General features: G+C 52.2%; 1 long non-coding RNA gene across 1 annotated transcript in view; it reads left to right on the forward strand.

Moving 5' to 3' along the window:
* LOC105738138 overlaps positions 1-4,027 on the forward strand; it is a 30,668-nt gene extending 26,641 nt beyond the window's left edge. Inside the window, exon 5 of the long non-coding RNA XR_001113873.2 lies at positions 2,368-4,027. This is a non-coding gene — a long non-coding RNA (uncharacterized LOC105738138). The remainder of the gene's footprint in view (positions 1-2,367) is intronic.
* The last annotated feature ends 13,207 nt before the right edge of the window (positions 4,028-17,234 follow it).

The following is a 17,234-nucleotide window of genomic DNA, read 5'->3' on the forward strand; positions in this document are numbered from 1 at the left end:
GTGACTTTCCCAAAGTTACACAGCTTGGAAGAGACAGGGTTGGAACTCAGACCAGGCTGACTCCCAACCCCTATTTTTTTCCATTCTTGCAAACAGCCTCCCTGTGGTGTGGCAGACCCCAGAGGATGTCTGTCCCCCCACAGAGAGAGGACTGCAACACAGCACCTGAAGTGATAGCAAAAATCACTCTCTGGGCACAGCTCTGTAACATATCCAAAGCACTTGCCTGCCCACCACAGGCCTGGTAAACAGGCAGGGCGAGGACCTGGATCCCTGTTGAAGCTGGTGAGGACTGAGAGCTGTTGGGGTGGGTGTAAGGACATGCAGAGGGTAGAGGAAGGCCCTGGCCTGGATTCACCGAGGGATGGCCCATGACCCAGGAGCTATTCCTCATCTCTATATGCTCAGGAATCCTCCAAGGTTACAGACTCAGAGCCACTGAATGTCACTGGCCCAAAGCCCAAGATGCTGAGGTCTCAACCCAAGGACCCATTTTATGCACTGGGGGCAGGACAGCAAGCCAGCAAGAAGCCCCTGTGTTCTCACCGGCTTCTTACCATGAGGTAAGCCCTCAGCCTCAGCGGAGAGAGCCTGTTGCTTCTGGCAGCTCTGTGGTTCAGGGCTGCTATGTCCCAGCCAAGCCTAAAGACATCCTCACACCTTCTGGCTCCCTGATTATGCCCATTCCTTTTCCTGACTAGGCCCATAACAACCTGTTTTCACACAGTGCATAAGACGATAAACATGTGCTACTCTCTTGGGTCTTTCCTCGGTCTCCTAACGGGACCATGGATCTGTTGGGTATCTGAGAGACAGGTTTCTGGGGTCTGAGATTCCCCTGGAATTGTAGGCAAAACCATAGGGGGATGTGACATTTTCGGAATGGCTATTTGTAGCTTTTACTATTCATCTGCTGATTTAGCAAATATTGATTGAATGCTTATTTTGTGTGGGGCACTGAGTTGGGCACTAGGAGTACAGTGATGAGTGAAACAGAGAACGCTGCCTCCAGGAAGCTTCCAGTCCAGGGGGCAGTCAGTGAACAAGTAAGCAAACCAATAATATCTACACATGAGGACAGATGGTGATGCTGGGTTCTGTCTAGTCCAGTGTCATTCGCTACATAAACAGGCACTGCTAACATTTTTGAAGGGATGCCTGAGTGAGGGCCAGGGTGAGGGAGGGGCAGGGCCTGCCAAAGGTCAGACCCCCAAAACAGACCCTCAGGCTTCAGGGCATGCATGTGGACCATCACATGCATGAAATGTTTAAGTGGGCATGGAGCTAATCAACAGAGCTGCAGAAGAGAATGATCACCTTGGGCCTGGCATGTTTTTTGGTGACCAAAAAAGCCACCCCCACCTCCATTCCTATACTGAGCTTATCCATTTCCAACACAGATTGCTCATGGGGGAACCTCACCCCACACCCCTCTTACCCCAAAGGCAGCTGTTCTCCCTCTAGCCTGCTGGGTGGGCTCTGGACCTTCCTCGGGCCTCACTCTTGAGAAGGTCCAGCTGGTGGGTCCAGCCGGGGATTTCAAGGACGATGGGGCCCATCTGGAGGGAGCTTGGAGTGAGCCAGAGGGGCCAGCAGGGAGGAAAAGCCCCTCGGGAACAGAAGACTGGGCTGGGGGAACTCTCTCAGAATGATGCAAAGAAGAAAAGGAAAGGCCAGGAACCTGGGTTGGCATTCATGAGAGCGTTCTGAGGCCTGAAAGAACTCTGAGAGGTCACCTTCACTCGCCCCACCTTCAACTAGGACGCACTTCCACTGTATATGAATCTGTGTCAGTGTGCAGTTTCTAAAGACTCCTGGCTGGCGAGTGAGCCTTCTCCCTGCCCGCTGTGCCTTAGCACTCTTCTCTTTCTTCTCTGGTGGCTCCTGTGGCCCAGACACCGGGCACTGTGTGGGGAAAGGTAAAGAGTGGATCCACAGCTGAAGAAGTCCTCTCTCTGTTCTAGAGGACTTCAGTCTCATGCAGGAGACAAAGCCTACAGAATTTTCTTGGATACAATGTGGTCAGTGCTTTCGGTCTTCTGAGGAGGGAGAATTATGTCTGTGGAGGGTGGGGTGAGGGGACCAGCAGGGAGAGTAAGGAAAGGCCTCCCAGAGGAGGCATCAAGAAGAAGTGAGAGGCTCTATGGGCAGAAGGCCATCCCAAGCTTCCAGAGAGCTGCCTGCTCTGGTCAAATCCCCATTCAGATGTTCAAGTCCCGTCTACCATGTTTCAGCCAAATGCTTGCCCAGCCTCTCCTTTCCCACTTCCCGAAGCAGGGAGCTCATTCCCTCTCAGGAGAGAGATCATTTCAGGACAGGCCTAACTCTAAGAAGTTGCTTCCTTTTTTTTTTTTTTATCTTTTTGAGATGGAGTCTCACTCTGTTGCCCAGGCTGGAGCGCAGTGGCACAATCTCGGCTCACTACAACCTCTGCCTCCTGGGTTCAAGCAATTCTCCTGTCTCAGCCTCCTGAGTAGCTGGGACTACAGAGGCATGCCACCACACCAGGCTAATTTTTGTATTTTTAGTAGAGACGGGGTTTCACCATGTTGGTCAGGCTGGTCTCAAACTCCTGACCTCAGGCGATCCACCTGCCTCATCCTCTCAAAGTGCTGGGATTACAGGCGTGACCCACAGTGCCCGGCCCAAAAGTTGCTTTCTCCAGCTTTTGGGCTGAACTCTGTCTCTTTATGGCTTCCATCCATTGGTCACAGTGCTGCCTCTGGGCGCCACCTAAGCTCTGTCTTCTCCCTCTGCCCTCCAACAGCCTCTTAGAGGTCTGAAGCATCACCATAGCCATAACCCCTGAGTCTTCTCCAAGCAAAACAACTCCACTTCCTTCAACTGTTCCTCATGAGACCAGGGCCCCCGCTTTCTCCACGGCATGCTTTTGCCTCCCTGGTCATGCTCCAGTGTGACTCTGGTACCCTTAATATGTGGCACACAGAGCTGACACCATATTCCAGGGCAGTCTGTCACCTCCTTGTTCTTGAAACTTCACTTCTATACTGCCTACAGATGCAGCTGAAGGTTCCACGGATGTATTTGGTCAGACCATGCATATGACAGTCACCTCCTCAGCTCTGCTCCTTGCCCTTTCACCTGGTTCCCCCTTGCCAGCCTACATTTGAGGACTGGATTCAAGAGCAAGACCTAACATTTCTCCCTGTCATATTTACTTTGTAAGCTTCAGCCCCTCCTTCTAGTCTGTCAGGAATGGGAATGTTTTTGAAAACAGACTCTGAAAGCCAATGAGATGTGCTCCTCCTGCCCACAGTTGGACCCAGCCTCCATATTTGATCAGTGAACAGCCACGTCCGCACATGTGCCATGAGGCATTTGTCTGCAAATTCATCCGGAGACCTTGACAGATGCCTGGAGGTCAGAAATCAGCCTCCTCTATGCTGCCATGTGGCCCCAGGAGCCTGAAGGAAACACCAGGTACATCTAGAAGTTGATGGTTGACCGATGGGAGAGGGGGCAAGATGCCAGTCACCTTCCCCGAAGATTGTTGGAGGCTCCAAGTGACATAGGGGATAATGCAGAGAACATTCAGAGACATCATGTACTGCCTGTGCCCTCTGGAAGTTTCTAGTCTCACAAAAAGGAAGATCAGGGAGGCCCTTAAGACAACAGAGTAGGCTGAATAATATCCCCCAAAGATATCAGGTCCTAATCCCTGGAACCTGTAAAAGTTACCTGATTTGGAAAAATGATCTTGGCAGATGTGATCAAGTTAAGGGTTTCTAAATGCAATCGCATACGAGGGAGGCAGAGGAGACTTGACATAGACAGAAAAAGAAAAGAAAAGACCACGTGACCATAGAGGCAGAGATTGGAGTGAAGTGGCTACAAGCCAAGGAATGCCGGCAGCCACAGAAGCTGGAAAAGACAAGGACCAGATTCTCCCCTAGAGCCTCTGGAAGGAGCATGGCCCCATCAACACCTTGATTTTGGCCCAGTGATACTGGCTTTAGACGTCTAGCCTCCAGATCCGTGAGAGAATACATTTTTGTTTTATTCAGCCACTAAGTTTGTGTTCATTGTTACAGAAGCCACAGGAAACTGAGATAGGTAATGATGGAGGTCCACAGGCAGGTGAGGGGCCTGGACCATGACCAAGGTGGGCCAGGCAACTGATGGCCATAAATCTTAGGCAAGGCTTCCTGGAAGAGACAGGGCTCCCTGGGCTGTGACAATTGAGCAGATCAGGCCCGGTGTGGCCAGAGATCACTGAGACTGCAGAAGTGAAGGGGGGTGGTGTGTATGTGAAAAGGCCACATCCTGCCAAGTTGCCACTTTACGTTCCTCCCAGGGGAAAATGAGCAGAACCCTGCATCGCCAGCAGGGTGGCCCTTGGTCATGCTGCAAAAAGCCAAGATGTGGGGTCAGACAGACCTGGTTCTAGCACCACTGCATACTGGTGTCTGCTGCCTCCCTGAGCCTCAGTCTCCCCATCAGCAAAATGGGGATGATAATATTGGTGTAATTTCCAAGGATATTTTCTCATTTTCCAGCTTTTCCTTGTTGTCGCATTTCTTCTTTAAGCTAGATGTTCATAGGCAAGAGGAGGGCTGCTGCTTTTAAATGAAGGGATGCCAGGGGGGCATGGAAATGCGAAGACCCCCCTCCTCGGGATGAGGCAGGGATTGGGCAAAACAGTAGCTGGCTCTGATTCTGTGCACACTGAAGGCCAGTGCCCTCCCTGCTTGCCTCCATGAGCTGCCCTGCCAGGGCAGGTGCCCCTACCTCCCCAGAGGGCCTGTCTCCTCCCTCCTGACGTCTGCCAGCCCAGCTCCCAGGCAGCCTCAGGAAGGCATGGAGGAGAGTCGAGCTTGGCTATTTATAACATGGGATGTGATAAACACTTCCAAGAGATATTTCCCGATAGACCAAATTCAACAGAGATTACATAAGCAATTAGATCTTCTGAGCTCTGTGCTATCTTTTTGCACGGAGGCTGCCAAAAGCATGTGTGAGCAAGTCTTTCTTTATAGTCATACATTTATACTTTATGAGAATGTAATTGAAATGTTTCAGGTGAGCAAGCCCACCCTCCCTCCCTGCTCCACGACTCACCATCTCCCTCCAGCTGCCACAGGCTGGGTAGGGGACCTCGGGGCCTCTTCTTCTCAGCCAGCTGTATGTTCCTGGCCAAACTTCTGCCCCTCTCTGTACAAATACAGGGCTAGACAAGCTGGCATCTTGAAGGATGTTGGGAGATTTGAGGACTCCCATGCCAGGGGCTGTGGGAAGAAGAGCACTAGGCAGGGAGCCCCAAGCCTGAACTGAAGCCTTACTGCCCCCACTGACTTGCTGAGTGGCCTCAGGCGGGACTCTTGCTCATTCTGTACCTTGTTTTTCCTTCTGTACAATGGGGAGAACAACACCGAGACCACAGTGCTGTCATAAGAATTCTGTGAGAATGTATATGTAAAGCTCCCAGCCTGGTCTATGGTAGGTGCTCAAGACATTCTGAATCCTAGGGTCCCTTTCCTCTCTCTGGTCCACCATGGGCACAGAGGACGGTTAGTAGGGAGTTTGGCTCCTGGTTCATGTGGCCTACCCTCACTGGTCTCACCTTCCTCCTATGTCACTCGCGTCTCCCCAAGTGCAGACGCTGCTTTCTCATTTATCAGGCTGCGGTGGGCCTTAACAGTGGGAGTTGTCTCTTGCTAAGGGTGAGAGCTGTCTACTTTCGACAAGACAAGGGTCACACCTCCACTTCTTCCTGGCCCAAGTGCCAAGACTCAAGCTGATCCTCAGGTGCTGGCCCTTCCCACCACAGCAGGATCTTTTGTCTGTCAAAATGTGCAGGTCCAAATCCCCCAAAGCCTTACAGCCAGCAGCCCCTGGGTCCTGGCTCTCATAAGTTTAGCTGTCATGACTTGGCACACAGTGGCCCAGCAGGCCTGCCTGCCCACTTTGTCCATGGGGAACTGGGCAGGATAGCTGGCTGGCAACAGCCCAAGGTGGCTGGGGTGCTGAGAGGAGGCCTGACCCTAATTGTCCTCTCCTTCCTCAGCTCTGGTTGTTCTCTTCACGCACCCTGAGCTCCTGCCACACTCAGTTGCTTACTCTGTTCTTCCCACCTCCAGGCCTTTGCCTGTGCTGGTCCCTCAGCTTCTGCTCCATCTCCATGTAATAGGTGCCTACTCATCATACAGGTCCCAGTCCAAATACTGACCAACTCTGCAAAGGCAATGATCTCCAAGATCTGCACTCCCAGGGGCTTAGTGTGTCACCCTCTCCTGGTATCAGGGTGTGCTGTGGGTCTATGCTCTCTGTGGTCCCCTATGGCTAGCCTGGAGCACCTAGCTCAGAGGAGATGCCCTGGGGCATTTTGGGCAGTAGGATCAGGGTGGTCAGTATCGGGGACAGTGAGGCAGGTGGAATCTCTTCCCCCAAGGCCAAGCAGACATGGGCCAGCACAGCTGGGGGTTCCTTTCAGTGGAAGAAATGGAAGCAAGGGGTTGAGGGAGGGTGGAGCCTCTTAAAGCTAAGATGTGACTTTAAAGGTATTCAGCAAGCACTCAGAGAAGGTTATTGTGGAACCCCTGGAAATACTTCTGCTGTGTAAGTGGCAAGGGATCTGTTTTAATGTGGTGGACAGAAAACTGGCCCCGGAATCAGAAGACCACCATGCAACCAGCGATGTGATCTTGGCCAAGTCACCTGTTCTGACTCTCAGTTTCTTCATTGTACAATGGGATAGGAATCCCTACCTTACGTGGCTGTCTCAAGAAGTAAATGATAGCATGTGAACACTAGTCGGGACCCAAACAAACCACCATTTCCCTTCTCCACCAGGCCCCCCAGGGAGCTCACAATGTATCTGGGGGCCTTATCCAGTAGAGCCCAAGTAGATTCCTAAGTGTTGAGGGCCTCAAAGTTGAGTAATGAGTTCTTTTTTTGTTGTTGTTTGTTTTTTGTGACAGGGTCTCGCTCTGTCGCCCAGGCTGGAGTGCAATGGTGTGATCTCCACTCGCTGCAACCTCCGCCTCCCAGGTTCAAGTGATTCTCCTGCCTCAACCTCCCGAGTAGCTGGGATTACAGGCGCCTGCTACCATGCCCAGCTAATTTGTTGTATTTTTGGTAGAGACAGGGTTTCACCATGTTGGCCAGGCTGGTCTTGAACTCCTGACCTCAGGTGATCCACCCACCTCAGCCTCCCAAAGTGCAGGAATTACAGGTGTGAGCCAGCACACTCGGCCGAGTAATGAGTTCTTAAAGGGACATCTTATGAGGACAGAGGTCACGGGAGTGAGGATAAATGACTACAGCATAGATGCAGGTAAGACAACAGGAAGAATTCTCAAATGATGAGGACTTGGAACCAAGAAACTTTTAGAAAGGAAAGATCCTGTAAGGAATTGACATCTGAGCTCAAATCTGTATGACATGAAGGACCTGGCCATGAGAAGTGGAGCAAATGTGTTCCAGACAGAGGGAACAGCAATGCAAAGGCCCTGAGGCAGGAACCAGCTTGTAGGTTCAGGGCACAGAAGAGATGAGTGTAATTGGAACAGAGTGAGTAAGGGGAAAGTGATCCCAGATGAGGCCAGTGGTATCAGCAGGGGCCACTCTGGAGAGCCTTGTAGGCCACGGATAAGGACTTCACGTTTTCCTCTGAGTGACATCGGAAGCCTTGGGAGGGTTGTGAGGAGGGGAGTAACGTGACAGACTTAGGACTGTCACAAATCATTCAGCTTTTGTGTGACTAACAGTTGGGAAGGGACAAGCCTAGAAGCAGGGAAGCTGAGAAAAGGTTGCTGATCCAGGCCAGAGGTGAGAGTGACCTGGACAAGGATGGCTGCAGTGGAGGTGTGGGGAAAAGATTGGGTCTGTGATTTATTTACGGGTAAGGAAAGAATACTTACACTGGGCACGGTGGCTCACACCTGTAGTCTCAGCACCTTGGGAGACTGAAGTGGGTGGATCACTTAAGGTCAGGAGTTCAGACCAGCCCAGACAACATAGCGAAATCTCGTCTCTACCAAAAATACAAAAATTAGTGGGCATGGTGGTGTGTGCTTGTAGTCCCAGCTACTCGGGAGGCTTAGGTGGGAGGACCACCTGAGCAGCAGAGGTTACAGTGAGCCGAGATGGCAATACTGCACTCCAGTCTGGGTGACAGAGGGAGGCCCTGCCTCAAAAAAAAAGAAAAAAGAGAGAACAAAGAATGCTTACTTGGCATCTATTATATGTGCATCTGTCATCTCACTGAATCCTCCCAACTGCCCTGTGAAGTCAAGCTCATTTACCTCCACTGAACTGAGGAGGAAATTTAGGCTCAGACAGGCAAGTGGCTTGCCCAAAGTCACACAGCAAAGTGGCAGACTAGGACTAGGAGCCAGGTCTGTGTGATTCCAAAGCTTACATGCTTTCCATGACACCGTGACTGGGGCCTGGGCTAGGTCCTGCTTTCCCCGACATCAGCTCTCTGAAGAGGAGTTTCTTGCCACTGCTATGTTCTAAACCCGGCCTGGAGCCCTGTTCAGCCCATCTGATTCTCCTCCCTCACTCCTGAGACCAGCCTTCATGTCTTCATCTGTAAAATGCAGGGACAGCCCATTGTCACTATGGCAATGTGAGGGCTAAATGAGATGGGATGAGATAGCAAAAGCTCCCTGTCTAGCATCTGGCACACTCCCTTCCCTCTTCCCTCTTAGCAGCAGGACTCACCTGTGGCCTAGATGCCCAGCAAGCTGCGCCCACTGCCCTGGTGCTCCCTTCCCCACCCAGTTCCCCACTCAGAAGCCAGCACCCCTAGGCAGGGCCCTGTCAGGCACACGCTCTCCCTTGTTCTTGCTGTCCATTCCTCGGGGCTCAGGCAGATGGGATGAGTCCTGTCATGCAAGAAGGATGCAGAAGCAGGAAGAAAAGCTCATTTCCTCTGGCATGATGTTTTTTATCCCCATCAAAAACAAACATAACTGACACTCACTCTGTGGGGCCCAAGCCCCTCTGGGGAAACAGAGAGGGAGCAAAATATCCATCCCATGCCTTTCCTCTCCACATCCCAACTCTCCTGCCACAAAGCCTCAAGAATACTTCAAACCAAAAGGAAGCAATGGCTTGCTCTCGGCGCAGCACTCTTACGGTACATCTGGAGAATCTCAGGCTCAGGAAAAAGGGACTTGGCCAAGAGCACACAGCTACTTAACAGTGGCACCAGAAATGAAATCCTCGTCTTCACTCCCAGAAGTGTGCCTTTGCCTCTCGTCGTGACCACACGGCAGCCCGCAGGTACCTGGCATGTGAGCCCATGTGCCCCCCCACTAGCTTCCACCATTCTATGCAAGGGCCACGCAAGGGGGATTGGTGGGGGGGTGTCTATGTTCAGCATCTCTTACAAGCCCCTGACCCTTGCTCCCTGTCCCCAGGACAGAGGTTCCATCCTGAGTCACCCCAGAGTAAGGACTCATTCCCCAAGCTGCGTGGATCAAGGGCCCAGGAATGGAGGCCACTACTGTTCTCTTGCCTCAGCCACCCACCTCCATCCCTGGAGACTGGCTTCTCTCCCCAGATTACCTGGCACCCACTGTGCCCCCTCTTGGCAGCCCCATCATTGACCCCAACCCAGATCCTCTCCTACTCAAGCCAGGAAGAGCGGGAGGGCACACAGAGGCCATGAGGAAACTCGTGCTGAGCCGGCCTTTGGGGACCTCACATTGGTGAGCAAGAAAGGGGCCATGGCCTCTGGGGGTGAGAGAGCCAGCACGGGATTATGGGCTCCTCGCTCGGAAATGATTGGTCGTGACAAGCTCACTGCAGGAACAAAGCCATGTGAAATTGACCTCATCACCAGCGATCAGATCAGATTGTTTAGTGTGAGGGGAATGTGAGGGGGTGTTCAGCTAGGCCATGACCTAGTTAGGGCCTTAAAGAGGCAGAGCAGCTGCCCCACTCCGGGGAGACAGAGGCAAGAGGCCTCCCAGGGGAAGCCCCCACTGAGCTGCAGGTAGAGGAAGACTCATTCCCATGCAGGCCTTTCAGCATCTCCAGAGGGTAGCTGAGCACCTGCGCTAGGGTCTAGCCTCAGGGGACTAAGGGACAGTGATAGAGGGGCCCAGGGTAAGAAGCATGGGCAGCGTTCCTATACTTGTCCAGGGAGATTAATGAGATAGAGCAAAAACTGGGGCAACTCGGAGGGTAGGAGTTGGGGAGATCCTAGGGGACAGGGGCTGAATTTATTTAACAATTATTTGTTTATTTACTACACCTCAGATGCTATTCTGAATATTTCACATATATTAACTCAACCCTCAAAACAACCCAATGAAGTAGATACAATTATGATGCCCATTTTATAGATGGGAAAAACTGAGACTTGCAAATCTATTATGTGGCCCAGCCTGGGCCATCTGGTTCTGGTGTCTGTGCTATTAACTGCTATATTCTATTGCATATCTTCTCTTTGGCAGGGTTGACCAAGTGTGGCAGGCCAAATAGAAACTAGGAGGAGGTTCCCAATGCCTTTGAGGCCTTTCTTTCCCATCAGGCCCTAGGGGCACCAGGAGGCCCAGAGGCTGGGGCAGGGAAGAGGGGTCCTGTCAGGAACTTCAGGAACAGGTGCCTGTTTTCTCCTTGGATCCTGTTTCCTGACACTTGCTTGAGGAACCAAGAGGGGAGGGAAAGCAAAGGGACATGTGGTCAGCTGGGCAGAGCAGGCCCCTTTCTGCCAAGTGCTGCCTTAGGGAATATGATTCCTGCTGCCTGAGAGGTATAGAGGGATGCCAGAGAGGGGGCAGGACTTATGGTGGGGCACATGGTGTTAACTCTTTCATCTGTGATATGTATGCAAAAAGCTTAGCACAGGGCCTGGCACAGAGAAGTAAGGCACTCACTAAACGTGCAACAAACAGCAAAATCCACTGAGGGTAGGGCCAGAGCAACAGCTGCAGCATGAAGGATCCTGGTTGGCTTCTGGGAATCATTCCAGGGAGACCAGAAATCTCCCCTTGAGGGCTTGAAGCATAGAGAGACCCCTGCCACCCCAAGGAGTTTGGAAGCACCTGAGGCCAGTGCCTGGGTGGAATCTGCTGGGAGTTGCAAGGGTGCAGCTCTGATGGAAGTTGAGGGGTAGATGCAGAACTGGTCTGGCCAGGCTAGGCTGGGCCCCTTCCTAGTTTGGTGCAAGCTGAAGAGCCCAGGCTGGCAGGATCTCAAGACTTCGTGCCTGCTCGCTAGGAAGTATGTGGCTGAAAAGCACTCTTGCTACTCCTGGGCGCTGGGCTGAAGGGGCTGACTCAATGCTCTGTGCCTCTCTTCTTACAGGGCATCCAGTCCTGAATGTGCCCCCAGAGCAGGCCTCTCTGCTCTCTAGCTCTTGGCTGCCCAGTTCCCTGGGCACCTGAGGTCTCCTGTCAAGGGCTTTGGGTCTCAGGCAGGGACGGGCCAGCCTGCCTCCTGCCCTGGCCTTCTTTCCAGCTGCCTGCCTACTTTCCCTATGTCCTCAGGCTGGGCCAGTTTCCATTCCCCCACCTTATCTCAGACTGAGGTGAGGTGGGACATGACCTGGTGGGACATCATTTCTGACCAGTAGCCCTTCCCTGGAATATTTCTGATGCTCCTGCTAACTCCCTCCCCAATTTGGTTTGGGATGGGGATGCCCTCTCCCAGGATGCAGTGCAACTATGATGGGTTGGAGGGCCTCTCATTCTCTCCTGAGAGCCCACATTGAGAGAATGCAGGCAGAAAAGGACCTTAATTCTTCGGGGAGACCTCTGAAGGACTGCCAAAGGGCAGAGGGAGCTGGGGTGACCTGGATGATCCCAAAGATCACAGTTAAGACCTATGGGTGGAAGTCACAGAAATAGTGATTTTAGTCCACTTCCAGAAAAGACCTCCTGTCAGTTTGAGCTGTTCTGCAAGGGGACGGCTGAGTCAGGGCCTATCGATATCCCCATCCCCAGAGGTTTGGAAGTAGAGGCTGGATGGACAACCATGAGGGATGCTGTAATAGGGCCAGTGAAAGGAGGATGGGACTATTCTATCCCCGTGTCCTTCTCTGTGTTTGTTTGTTGCAATTGCTACAGCCCCAATGGGATGTTGACCTCTGGTCAGCTCCCCTCAACAGAATATCTATGCAAGTTCTTGAAGTTAAAGACAAACAAAAAGGCCAAGAGCAAATTCAAGTCATGACTTTGGGGTGGAGGGAAAGAGAGGAAGAAAGAGACAAGGAGAAAAGAAAAGTGTGGGGTGGGGGGCAGCGCAAGAGCAATGACAGAGAAAGGGAGATAGATAAATAGAAAAAGGGCCAGAGACATCGAACCAGAGGCAGGGACAAAGTTGGAGACAGAGAACTGTTCCCTGGACTTCATTCTCCTTTGTCTCCAGCCCAGCGGCATTGAGGTTTCTGAAGAACATAGCTGACCCCTAACCCTATATGTTGCTTCAAAAGTGGAGTGGCCCCCAAGGGCAGCTGTGCCAGTTGCATTGGTCAAGGCCTTGGAACATGCCTGGCCTGGGCCACCAGGCTTCTCCTCAGCTGTGCCTTTGGGCAAAGAGAGGCTTTCAATGGGGCTCCAGAGGCGCCCAGGTAGGAAAAGCCAAGAGAAGGCTCTGGGGGAGATGGTCTCTGACCTCATACATCTAAAGAGCTGCCACTGGGTAGAGAGGGCAGACTAGGGTCTGGTGGCCCCAGGGTACAGAGCTATGATCCACAGGTGGCAGCCACACAGAGGTAGTACTCAGCTCAATCCAGGGAAGGACTTGATAGCCATCAGGGCTCTTCACAGAGGGATGGAGTAAGAGAGGCAAGAGAGGCTGGCTGACCGCCTGGTGGTGGAGTGGGAGGGCCCAGGATTGCATGGAAATGAGACTAGACAGCTTCAGAGCCTAAGAGAGGAGTTGATTCTGTGATTCCCTGTGTACTGGGTGACACATCTTTCCAGCCCAAAGGAGAAAATCCTGTGTTACTTTACATAGCCAAGCCTTTCTAACAAGGCTTTTACATAAGAATGTTTCTATGTTTCTAATCTGAAGAATTTGCATGTATCTATGTTGTAATCTCTATGACTATGTAACTATCTATGCATTTATAAATTTCCATAGCTCTGTATCTCTATATCTATCTATATATCTAAATGCCTCTATATCTAAGTAACTATAGGTCTATTTATGCATCTCTTTGCTCTATGTCTATCTATTCTCTGTGCATCTCTCTCTCCACTTCTGAACGTGATCTCCAGGATGGAGATCCTGGAGGTTTAGAGCCCCCTGCTTCCTCAGCTGCCTCTGTCCATGGCCATTGCCCACCTTCATGCCAGTTGTTCAAGGCCTGCCTTCCCGGCCTCCTTTCCCACAGTACAGTGGCCATCCCGGGCTTGGGCCAAGGGGTTACTGGGAGGATCCTGGCCAAAGTCCGGAAAGCCATCCTTGCAAGCCAGAAGCAGCTGCTCTGCCTGCATTTGGGGGTTAGGAAGACAGGAGAAGCAGGAAGAGAATTCTGGGGAAGTGTCTGGGAGGGGAAATGTGGGGGAGGGGAGGGTGGGAGACAGGGAACGTAGCAGCAACGGAGCACTTGTTAATTTTTATTATGGGGGGGCAGAACATCCAGATTAGTGGCCCGGTGTTGTCATGTACTTGCTGTGTGATCTAGGACAAAGTCCTGTCCTTCGCCGTGCTTTAGTATTTCTGTCCACACCATGAGCATCTTTAAGGATCCTTCTGGAGCTGCTGCCCTGGAGTTTGGTGACAGGGCAACAGTCACCAAACTTTTAAAATCATGAACTCTTATCACTAAAGCATTTTGAGCACACCAACTCAACATATTCACAGAAATTTGTTTATACATACTAGTGATTAAGAACACAGACTTTGGGCCTGGCCTGTGTGAGTTTGCATGCTGAGTTTTCGCTTGGGCAGGTGACTCCATCTCTTTCCACATGCTATGGAAAGTGGAGCTGGTAATACTACTTACGGCCATAAGGTGTTGTGAGGATCTTGTGAGTTAATTCGTGTGGTGTCTGGGACACAGTAAGTGTACATGTGTTGCTATTATTATACATGCATTACTTTACTAATTGATTAGGTATATCACAAATGACATGCTGAACGTCAAAACTGTTAAAAGGTTAGGTAAAAATAAATAAAACATATATTGTGATAATTTTTCTCTCATTCCCTAAATGGGTTGCCTGGTACAGTTGGAGTTGGAGGTGACTCTTGTAGAGTTTGGGTGGGACCTCTTCTCTCGCCTTCTGACTGACTCTACTAGAGGTGCTTGAGTTTGACAGCGGGCCCCCAGGAGCTGACTGGGATGCCCCTCACTACACAAGCACTCCGGGGGCTGCTGCATCTTTCCAGGAGGCCCAAAGGGAGCCCTACTTCCCTAGACCCCAAGGGCCAGCGCCATCCCAGGGACCCTCCCACACAGGCCCCCAGACTCTGCGGCCCACACATCAGGCCTCTGGTTCTTCCACAGACCAGAGCCTGGTGTCCAGGTGGAGCCCGTTCTTCTTTCCCTCAGCATAGCCGGCCTCACAGGGTAGGGCACCAACCTCTGAACCACAGATGAGCAAGCCAAGCCCAGGGCTCACAGTTGGCATGAATCACTATTTATCAAATTCATAATAAGAGCTCACCACCGGCCGGGCACAGTGACTCACGCCTGTAATCCCAGCACTTTGGGAGGCCGAGGCGGGTGGATCACAAGGTCAGCAGATCGAGATCATCCTGGCTAACACGGTGAAACCCCGTCTCTACTAAAAATACAAAAAATTAGCCGGGCGAGATGGCAGGCACCTGTAGTCCCAGCTACTCGGGAGGCTGAGGCAGGAGAATGGCGTTAACCCGGGAGGTGGAGCTTGCAGTGAGCCGAGATCGCGCCACTGCACTCCAGCCTGGGCGACAGAGTGAGACTCCATCTCAAAAAAAAAAAAAAAAAAAAAGAAAGAAAAAAAAAAAAAAAAAAAGAAAGAAAAGAGCTCACCACTGGCCGGTGCGGTGGCTCACAATTGTAATCCAGCACTTAGGGGCTAAGCAGGTATCGCTTGAGTCAGGGTTCGAGACCAGTTGCCAACATGGAAACCGTCTCTAAAAAAAAAAAAAGGCTGAACGAATCAAGGAGCTACAGAATCGAACCTGGACAGTGAGCGAATCGCCACTGCACCAGCTGGCGACAGATGAACTCCATCTCAAAAAAAAAAAAAAAAAAAAAAGAAAAAAAAGAAAAAAAAAAAAGAAAGAAAAGAGCTCACCACTGGCCGGGTGCGGTGGCTCACAATTGTAATCCCAGCACTTTAGGGGGCTAAGGCAGGTGTATCGCTTGAGGTCAGGGGTTCGAGACCAGGTTGGCCAACATGGTGAAACCCTGTCTCTACTAAAAATACAAAAATCAACCGGGCGTGGTGGCAGGCACCTGTAATCCCAGTTACTTGGGAGGCTGAGGCAGGAGAATCGCCTGAACCTGGGAGGCTGAGGTTGCAGTGAGCTGAGATCGCGCCACTGCACTCCAGCCTGGGTGACAGACCAAGACTCCGTCTCAAAAAAACAAAAACAAAAACAAACAAACAAAAACCCTCACCATTACTGAGCGCTTGTTAGGCACTTTCTTAAGTACTTTACCTGCGCTGTCTCTTTCAATCGTCCCAAGTGTCTCGTGAGGCAGGTGCTCTTATTCCAATGTGACTGATGCTGGAGAGCACATGGTGAATAAGCGAGGGATCCCGAAAAGACTTCCAGCAGTGTGACTGGAGAGCAGCCTCTTAACTACCTTTTGATGCAGAATGAACGAATGAGGGAACGGGTTCTCGGGCCCCCTCCACACTATTGCAAGTCACCTGCTGTTGCCTTCCTTAATTCTGGGCTTATCCAGACCTCTCAGCTTCCCTGCCTTTTTTTCTCCCGGTCTCCAGGTCAGCAGGTCCAAGGCTTTTTCGGCGCCCGCTCCCCGTGCCGGCAGGGCCCCCTACCTCCTCGGAGCCCCGCCCCTCCGCGGCCGACCCGCAGGTAATCCCCACCCCCATCCTGCCCCCGGAGCTGCAGCCCCTTCCAATTAGCCCAGGCTCGGAGCTTCTTGGCTGGGACCGGCTTCTCCCCTCCCGCCCCTCCCCCACCTGGCTCCCACGTGGGGAGCCCGGCTCCCAGACCTCGGCGGCCCCATTCACAGCGCCCTCCTCCATTGTCCTCGCACTGTCACTCACGCATGGTATTAGCATTTCTAAAGCCCCCTTCTCCGCGTCGCCGCTGTGGCCCAGTCAAAAAGGGGCTCACTTTGAAACGTAAGTTTTGGGAAGGGGTGCTTCCTAGGCTGCTCAAAAGCTTATCTTTGGGTCCTTTAACTCCGGGCCTCAGTGTGTTCACCGATGAAATGGGGAGAATTGTTCTCCCTCATCTCTAGGCTCAAAACACCTGGAGCTTCTCAGCTCCAAGAGTGGTTGAAAACAGGGCGCCCCCAGGGGCCCCAATCAACTGCCTGTCCCTTCCTCTGGGTTTCTTGAGCCCTGCCAGTCTGGACCCTCCATTTCCCACCCACGTGCCAGGGGACACATGGAGTTTTGTCAAAACTGGTTTTCCCTGCCCTAACCCAGGCGCCTTTGTTAAGGGCCTGGCAGGATGGGGCATGAATGGGGGTGACTTCTTTGCCCTGGCATCTGAAACCCGCCTAAACACTTGGATGGAGAGACAGCGCCACCCAGTGGCTGCCTGGGCTCTATGCCAATGTTCCCTGGGGTGGGTCCTCGCATACCTGGCTTCTGGGCTGGTAACGGAGGAGTCTCACCAGAGAAACCCTTTTCACTTGCGGAATTTCATTTACATTCGTTTAGCTGCTTCAGACCCAAAGCTAAATAAAGAGCTGGTGGTTAGAGTCCCAGCCGGCTCAGCTCAACCTCACAGCCCACCCCACCCCTCCCACCCCCTGACCGCCCTCGCCACCCCTGCCCTTGGGCTCAGTCCAGGGGGCTGGCAATGGCTCTTGCTCCAGACTTTGTTGCCAATGGCCAGGCTTTTCCCCTCCCTGGGCCTCACTTTTCTCCATCTGGAAAATGGTAGAATATTCCCCAGCCACCCCCTCCTCCCGGTGGGCTGGGGAAATGGGCACTAGCTCGGGAGTTCCCTTTTTGTGGGGTGAAGAGGGGTGTGGGTATGAGGGCCAGGCAGTCCTCCAAGTCAGTTGGCCACCTGGGCCCTGGCCCCATCTGTACACCACTGCGTGGAGACCCATCAGCTGCTGACCAGCCCCTCTGAATACCAGGAAAATAGGATCCACCCCTCCCCCATGCCTG

The sequence above is a fragment of the Nomascus leucogenys genome, chromosome X, assembly GCF_006542625.1.
Source record: "Nomascus leucogenys isolate Asia chromosome X, Asia_NLE_v1, whole genome shotgun sequence".
Lineage (NCBI taxonomy): Eukaryota > Metazoa > Chordata > Mammalia > Primates > Hylobatidae > Nomascus > Nomascus leucogenys.